The sequence below is a fragment of the Phyllostomus discolor genome, chromosome 3, assembly GCF_004126475.2.
Source record: "Phyllostomus discolor isolate MPI-MPIP mPhyDis1 chromosome 3, mPhyDis1.pri.v3, whole genome shotgun sequence".
Taxonomy (NCBI): domain Eukaryota; kingdom Metazoa; phylum Chordata; class Mammalia; order Chiroptera; family Phyllostomidae; genus Phyllostomus; species Phyllostomus discolor.
The window spans coordinates 117,146,703-117,155,571 of NC_040905.2; the positions used below are offsets into that span (position 1 = coordinate 117,146,703).

An 8,869-nucleotide genomic window follows, 5' to 3' on the forward strand; every position below is an offset into this window, starting at 1 on the left:
TTGGTTCCTTAGGTTCCAAATCATTGCTTTGATTCTCAGCTTCATGTACTCTACTGTTGTTTCCTTGTAAATTGTTCTTTATTTCAATTAGCATATCCTTCATTCCTGACTGGGTCTTTTTATGCTGTTGAGGTCCTCACTACTTTCCCTGGGCATCCTTATAACCAGTGTTTTGAACTCTGCCTCTGATAGATTGCTTATCACCATTCTGTTTAGTTCTTTTTCTGGAGTTTTGATCTGTTCTTTCATATGGGCCATGCTTCTTTGTCTCCTCATGTTGGCAGCCTCCCTGTGTTTGTTTCTATGTATTAGGTAGAGCTGCTTCGACTCTGTGACTTTCTAGGGTGGCCTATGGTAGTAGGTGTCCTGTAGGGTCCAGTGGCACAGCCTCCCCCCATCACCCAAGCTGGGTTCTCAAGGTACACCCTTTGTGTGGGCTGAGTACACCCTCTTCTTGTAGTGGAGATTTGGTTTCTGCTGGCAGGTCAATGGGAGGGATGTACCCAGGCCAGTCAGTTTCAAGGATTGGCTGTGACCACTAACCACCACCCTCTCTGGAGGAAAAGCTGTGCAGGGGCAGCTTGGTGGTGCTCTGATGTGGTCTATAGCTCTCCACTGGGTGCACATGCTCTGGGTTTTTCTCTGTTGTGCAGGCCAAGGTCAGCCCCCACTTGTGCTTTGCCCAGGGCCACCTGTCTGGGGCATAAAGCCATCTGAGAGGCTACTACTTGTGCTGGACTTGGGGATTCCCAGGTGAAGCCAAGCTGTGAATCTAGGCAGGCTGCTGCTAGTGTCTGGCCTCTGGTCCCTTATCAAGACATATAGGGGCTGGGGGCTCACTGAGGCTGGCTGTTGCTTATTTAAGATGGTTTAGGAAGTTGTGAAACATAAGCCAAGACCAGCCATTCATATGGAAAAGTAACTGTTAACAGCTTGGATAGGCCCATAAAATGGGGGGGGGGGGGGGACAGAGTCTCAGGGGATCTCTGGAAGCAGGGGAGGCAAACGGTGTTAGCCACGTTGATAGAGTCTCAGATATGGCACCCACCTGTCTGCCCTGTGGTCTGTGAAGGGAGAGGGCCCAGAAAAAGGACAATAGCCTCTGCCCACCTTTCTTTCTGGGAGAAAGCTGTGCTCCAGCCCCTGCTTTGATGCCAGACAATTCAAATCCTTTCCATATGCCCCTGGTGCCTTTCAAGCTGCTACTCCAGTGCTAGAGTTCAGAAGGAGTGCGTCTGAGCAAGTCCCTGTGTGTGTTCTTTAAGCGGGACTGCTTGGGACTCCAGAAGTTTCTTCCACTGACTCAATCCCTGCTGGCTTTTGCAGCCAGGACTTATGAGGACTTATCTTCCTGGCACTGGAACCCTGGGCTGGGGGCCCTGATGTTGGGCTGGGACTCCTCACTCCTGAGGTAGCCCTCCTGAATTTTTATCCACCACACGTGGGTGGGAGACCAGCCCGTTCTGCATCTACATGCCTCCTACCAGTCTGGATGGATGTGGTTTCTTTATTTCCATAGCTGTCATGTTTCCATTCAGCTCAATTTCTGACAGTTCTGAGTGATGTTGTTCTGTATTTCAGTTGTAATTTTGATTTGGTTGTGTGAGGTGGTAAGCTGTGTTTACCTAAGCCACCATCTTGACAGAAGGTCCTAAACGTTCTCAATTAGTTTGTTTTCTAGTCCTAGCAATGCAATTGCATATGCTTTTTTTATTTTTGAAAAGCATGTGTTAATACGCTATGCTGGGATAATTCAAGAGTCTGCTTCTATTCAAATCAAGTTATATCCATACTTGATTTGAGTGGCTGTTAAAGTAGAAAACAATGCTGAAATTTGGATTTATATAAAGATTAATAAATTCAAATGGAAGCAGTGCCTTGTGGGTTGTGCTTTCTAAATATTGGTATTCATGTTTTAGTTTCATTCACAAAAAAGGGAACTGTTTTTGGTGAAATTCAGCTTATACAGCTGACCCTTGAACAGCATGGATTTGAACTGCGGGTCCACCTATGCAGGGATATTTTCCAACAAACACCAGTCCCGTTTGGATCTGCAGCTGGGAGTCTGTGAATAAGGAGAGCCAGCTGTATGTGTTGGTCTACACCATTTTTTTTTATTGTCCTCTCGTGCCTTTGAGAGCCAGCCCTGCACTCAGGACAGCCCTCCTGAACTGGGAGGGAGGTTGCTGTGTGTCCTGCCGGACTCCCCTGCTACAGCCGAGCACAGGGGAGCCGAGAAAGCGGAGGTCAGGACGAAACACCATTTTATATAGGGGACATGAGAATCCATGGATTTTGGTGTTTGTGGGGGCCTTGGAACCAATCCTCAGTGGATACCAAAGGGCAACTGGAGTTTGGGGGACTCAAAAGTGATACGTGGATTTTTGACTGTGCAAGCGTTTGGCACCCCAACCCTCACGTTGTTCAAGGGCCAAATGTGTGTGTCCATCTTCACTGATGTCTGTCAGTCAGTCTTGCAAATAACTGAGAGGATTAGCATTTGTGTATTTTTATTTTTTAGAAGGTTTTTACTTATTTATTTTTTGAGAGAAGGTAAAGGAGGGAGAAGGAGTGGGAGAGAAACATCGAGATTGATTGCCTCTCCTTCGTGCCCCAGCTGGCGACCAAACCTGCAGCCCAGGCATCAGCTCTGGGTGGGAGTTAAACTGGCCACCGTTCGTTGCGCGGAAGGATGGCCAACCGAGCCACCGTGGTCAGGGTGGTATTTGTGTATTTTTAATAAACAGATTCAAAACTACCTAGAAGTTTTGTTTTGGAAGATATTGACTTTGGTTGAAATTTTCTGTTTTCAAGTTCTCATAATGTACAGACTTGACGAGTTTGAGGGAAACACACTTTCATTGCTTTTTGGCAATACAATTTCATAACAATGGAAATGTTTCCAAACATCTGCTTTCAGAATGCTCTTTCCAACACATGAATTTCTCTCCAAAAGCAGTTACATTCTCACACATTGTTTAAAAACCACTTCCCTCTTAAAGGAACAGACCGGGTTCTTTGTTCTGGGGGACAAATAGCTTACAGTCACATGTCACCCCAGAAGAGGTCATCAAAGGAGGCACTTTCCGTTTTCACAGAAGAAAACATGAGGCACTTTCAGGTGCGGCAGCAGATTTAAGCCACTCTCAGGTCGCTCCCATCTCGTAACAAAATGTCCTTGAAAGGTCTCCTATGGAAAGGCCTTGTTTTCAATAGTAATAACATGAAGAATAAATGTAACATTAGAAAATATCGATGCTGCACCAGGCACTGAGCAGGCTGGCTCACACGTATCAGCTCATCCCACCCACAGACACACAATGACGCAGGGAAGCGTCCCGTCCTCTCCGACACGTGAGGGCGTGAAGGCACAGCACTGGCCGTTGTGCCTGTGACAAGTGATACTGCCAAAGGGGAGACTGTTGGTGGGACGATGTGGGGGCGGTGGTCCCAGTGTGAAAGCACGGGAACTCTCAAACTTGAGAACCAGAGCTCCCCCCACCCCCCACGAGACACTGAGCTTCTAGCCCACTTGAGGCCCAGGCGCAGCTGACACCAAGCCCCATGCTGGTGGCAGCGGAGGGGCGCAGAGGTCAGAGGGAAGACGTGAATCTCACACTGAGCGCTGCCTTGTCTTCCTCAGGTCTGTGATCAAGACAGGTCTCCTGGAGCCCCTTGTCTTCCCCGCACAGTCCTGTAACCAGTGTAGATGTTCACACACGGGCACCCCTACCTGACACTCCTTTTACCGGTTTCGTCTCCCAAGGAAAGCAAAGAGAAAGAACACCTACTAGGTGCCGTACAGAGTACCCAGAGCTTTACATACACACCCTCATTTATTCCTTGCAACAGCCCTGGGAGACAGGAGCCCTTATACCCCCATTTTATAGGTGAGAAAACTGAGGCTGAAAGAGAGGTGCCCTACCCAAGGTCAATGGCAGAGCTAGGGTTCAACCCCTAAGTGCGTGGCTCTAACTCCAGTGACCCAGGTGGCTTGGCCTGGCAGCCATCATCTCTGGAAGGATCCTGTGGTCAACCCCATTCTGTGAGTTGGGAGTTTCTGCCCAGAAAAGAAATCTATTGAACTAAAGTAGGTAGAGCGAGTGAACCATGGAGAAACAGAAATAGCAAGAGTAGGATGTATTCCATTTCTGCCTCCCCAAGAGCGGACTCAACCCACTGAGTGGGATGGAGCCCTGCCCTTGGGTTAAAGACATTATTAAGAGAAAACCTAAGGCCTCACCATCATCCTCAAGGGGATGCTTGCCTGGGGGAAGGCTCCACAGGGGTCTGCTCAGTGAACCAAGGATGGGCACACAAGTGGGTGGATTTGGGGAGCAAACCAAAGCGTCATGGTAAAAGTCTTCAGCCTGGGGATGCTGGCACTACTAGTCTCTTGTATTGAACTGTGCAGTGGCCGTAATCGGGGGGTGGGCCCTCCTGTCTACCTTGTAGTCTAGGTGTGGGGTGCAGGGACCTCAATCCTGGGACAAGGTGAAGCCGCTTCTTGGTGGCTTTGGAGAAGTACAATGGGGTTTGGAGGCTATTATGGCCTTTCTGCGTAAGCTTCTTTCTCTGCTCCGGTGCTCCCCAGGCTGGGTGAAGACGAAGAGGAGGAGGACGTCATCGGGATGAACGGCTGAGGCGTTTTCCGTCCTTGGCCTTTGTTCCTTCTTCCTCCCAGTCTCTGTGCCCTTTGCACAACTTTGCTGTGTCCTTTCACTGCGGGTAGGACCTACTTCCCCGCCTCTTGACTTCTGCCCTATGACTTGCTTTGCAAATAGTGTAGGGCAGGCACGTTGATGGGTCAGTTCCCATTCTAGGCCTCAAGGAGACCTTGCGTGTTCCTGCTTGCCTTTCTCTCAGTGCCGTAATTAGAACACACACATGAGTTAGGCGGCTGGTCCCCGGGAAGGGGACCTTGACTGACAGTCCCCAGCTGACTCCCAGCTGGGGTGAGCAGAGCTCCCTCACCTGGTCCAGCCTTGGTCAGTCGGCCTCTGGAACAAAAGCTAACGGACACGGGACGTGTGTGTTCTAGTGATTCCTCGCATATCCGCAGCCCCACGCCCTCCCACTGCCGAACTGCGTGTGGCACGTCCTTGAGGAGGAAGGAACCAGGTGGGAGCTACCGGTGGGCCAGGCACTGGGTTCGGCAAGGCCCCGTCCCCAGGAAGATGGGCGCAGATGAACTGGAGGCGCCTCCCCGTCAGAACCCGCAGAGCTTCTTTGAAAACACAGTACATAGGATCGACCAAACTGAAACAGAATATGGAGAGCAGAAATGGCCCACATATGTCCCAAAGATGTTAAATCAATTATGTCTTTATAAAAACATTCCTTTGCGAAGGGGAAGAGGGGAGAAAGAAAGGGAACTCACAGGGCACCTTGGCGCTCTAACCGCTGGGCCTCAGACCATCTCAGGAGTCAGCGTGATGGCAAGAGTGTACAGACTGTGGCCCTGGTCCGGCTGCTCAGTCGGCTGGAGCATCATCCCATACAACAAAAGGTCGTGGGTTTGATTCCCGGTCACAGCTCATACCCAGGTTGAGGGTTCAATACCCAGTTCGGGCACATACAGGAGGCAACCCTGGTTAATGTCTTTCCCTCACATTGGTTTCTCTCTCTCTCAAATCAATAAACAAATCCTCAGGTGAGGATTAAAAACAAGAGCATAGACCCTAGAGCCAGACAATCTGAGTTTGAGTCATGGTTTCCTCACTGACTGCTGTGTAACGCTGGCCATTTAATCTTCCTGTGTCTCAGTTTATTCATCTGTGAAATGAGGATTATAACAGCCTCTACTTCATAGAGCTATTGTTAGAACTGGATGAGCAATGTATAAAGTCTTCGACCACACCCGAAAGGTGCTGTGTGAGTGTCAGTCAGGGGCCCACGTTAGGTGACAGCATGACAGAGGTCAGGGGTTCCTGGAATGACACAAATGTCCGACAGGCATGGGCCCCTTGCCCCCAGTGTACAGCAGTCTCTTGCTGTGTAACAAATCACCCCAAACACAGCAGCTTAAAACAGCAAGAATTTCTTATTGTCTCCCAGTCCCTCTGGGTCAGGACTTCGGAGTGCTGCCTAGGGCCTCACACGAGGTTGCAGCCAGGCAGTCGGCCAAGGGCACAGTGTGTGACAGTGTGGCCGGGGCTGCAGGACACCCTTTGAGGCTGCTGGCCAGCAGCTCCTGCGGGCTGCTGGCCGGAAGCCTCCGGCTCCCGCCACGGTGACTTCTCTGGGGACTGCTTCTGTGTCCTCACTGCGTGGCAGCTGACTCCCTCCAGTGAGCGATCTCCAAGAAAGCAAGGCGGAGGCTGCGATGACTTTTATGATCTAACCGTGGGTGTCACACGCTGCCGTTTCCGTACCAGTCAATGGACTGTACGGGTCAGTACTCTCCAGCGTGAGAGAGGACACATCCTGTCATTAGGAGCAGGAGGTGGGCGTCACTGGGGGCCAGCTGGAGGCTGCCAGCCCCCTGGTCAACGGGGCGGCAGCAGCCCGCAGAACACGTGCTTCTCTGCCCCCCTGGAGCAGTTCCACCAGCCAGGAGCTCCCTTCCTCCCTCCCTCCCTCCCTTCCCTTTTAACAGTTTCTTCTTCTGATTTAAAGGTGTGTTATAGGAAATCTAGCGAATACAAAAAAGTACAAAGAATTTTTAAGTTACCGATAACTCCACAATTACTTGTATTCATTCTGATGGATAGTCCAGTGTTTTCATGCAAAATTTCACGTACAATTTATAAAATTTTAATTACATGGCATGCTCAGTTTTACTATCAGGTTTTTGCACTTAAAATCATAGCATGACTTCTGCTCAATGTCACCAGATGTTAACAATAATATAACCACAAATTGAATATTTAGGAATGTTCCAGCATTGTATTGAGCTGTTCACACATTTCTCTAATTCTCACAAAAATTCTATGGCTGGGCACTGTGACCAGACCCATTTTACAGAGGAAGAGCCAAGGCTCAGAAAAGTCACCCAACCAGCCCAGGGTCACACAGGAAATAAATGACAGAAACATCAGACGTCAGTTCAGATCTGATGGCCCCCCGTGCTGTGATGGCTGAAGAGTGTTTTGCTGCGGGGATGTCCCCAAATTTACTTAAAAGATAACCTGTTCTTCTGCTTTTACAATAGGAACAATGCTCCCATGCACGTCCCTTAACATGCTCTTTACCCACACAGGCCCCAACTTTTTTTATTTTAATCTATAGACACACCCCTTGGGGGTACTGTGATATATCTTAGAGGAAAGTATGTCATTTAGGGCTGGCTTTCGAAAGGCCCTTGTTGGCCTGTATAACCAATAAGCCCAGGGGTCTTGTTTAGGTGTGGTTTGACCCAGGACTTGGGTCCTCTTCGGCCTTCTGGTTTGCCTTCTGCCGCATGCACTCCATCCCTTCACCATCCGGCTGCACACGGAAGTCTCCCAGAAGGCCCAGGCACTCCCCAGGCAGCAGACAGTGGCCTTGAATCCTGACCTCACACTCTCACTCCACACCAACTTTTTCTCAGACAATGGGAAAACTTCTCTTTCTAGGAAGCCCCAGTGAATGGTTCCCGAGGCCTCACTGTGGACAGGGACAAGGGATGCTTTGATGGGCGTAAGCCAGTCAGCACCCACCCCTGGGGCTGTGTTGGGGCAGCCCCCACCCCAGCGTCTTGGCTGAGACCGACAGAAAGATGGCTGTGGCAGTTGCCTCTTGCAGCGTAGCAAGCTTGCAAAACTCTAGCTAAAGGCTGCAATGACTACTTCTCACAGTTCAAGTGTTGGCATGTGGGCAGCTCTGCTCCTCTCCTGGCATCATCCGTGGGCTGCAGTCTTCCGGGGGTGCCACCGGAGTGCCGTGGTCCATGACGACCTCGCTGGCATGTCCGGCAGTCGGCACTCTGTCTCAGTTCTCCTCCACGCAAGCCCTCCCTTCAGTCAGCTGGATGTGGCTTCTGTGTGGCATGGCAGCCTCGGGGGCTGGGAAGGCACAGGTGGAAGCTGCAAGGTCTCTTGAGCTCCGTCCTGGGCACTCACGCAGAGTCACTTCTGGGTCTGAGGAGAAGGCATAGACTCCCTCTGGGTGGGAAGAGCATATTGCAAAGAGCTGGCAGGTCTGCAAACAGTCGGGCACAGGTGATGAGGGCAGACACAGGAGAATAGATTCTGGACCGCCAAAATGACCGATGACCACCACGAGAGGGCAGAACGCAGCAATGGCAGAGAGACCTTCCTGACCTCGGACGGCTCCTTCTGCCCACAGAAGCCCTGGCCATCTCGGCGGTGACCCCCTGAAGACGGCCCTGCGTCAAACACAGAATGTTCCCGGGACCAACACCCAGAGACAGTCTTTGAGATCAGGGCAGGAGCACCTGGGATTACATGTCTCCCTCACTAAATTGCGCCATGAAACTCGTATTAAGGGATGCAGTGTATCAACGCCCGGAAAACAGGGCAATTCTGGACAGACTCACGAAGAGCAAATCCTTCTCCGCTTGCACAGTTGCCCATTCCGATGGAACTGTGCAATGAGACGTGCAGGCGGGGGGCTGGTTCGCAGAAGGGGCTGTCTAGTCTGCTCAGCACATGTGAAGTGCTTCCCCAGCCCCCGAGAATGTGGGCACAGCAGCCCCCACTCTCCCCAGCGTGTCTTTGCAGAAGGGCTGCCTTGCTCCCGAGCACGAGTGACAGCTGCCCCAGCAGACACAGGTGTGTGTGCCCAGCCACTTTTTCATCATCCAAGAAGGGGGCGTCACGTGCAGCTGTGTCCCTCCAGAAACCTGATCATCACCTTCCTGCCCCTCTGACCAACGGTGTTCAGGACCCAGCCCCTCCCCCTGCACTTAGTGAAGGGAGCCACACAG

General features: G+C 51.0%; 1 non-coding gene across 1 annotated transcript; it reads right to left on the bottom strand.

Annotated features, from left to right (window-relative positions):
• Window positions 1–2,116: 2,116 nt before the first annotated feature.
• On the bottom strand, window positions 2,117–2,256 carry LOC114514609. The gene has a single exon (XR_003686083.1).
• Window positions 2,257–8,869: the final 6,613 nt, after the last annotated feature.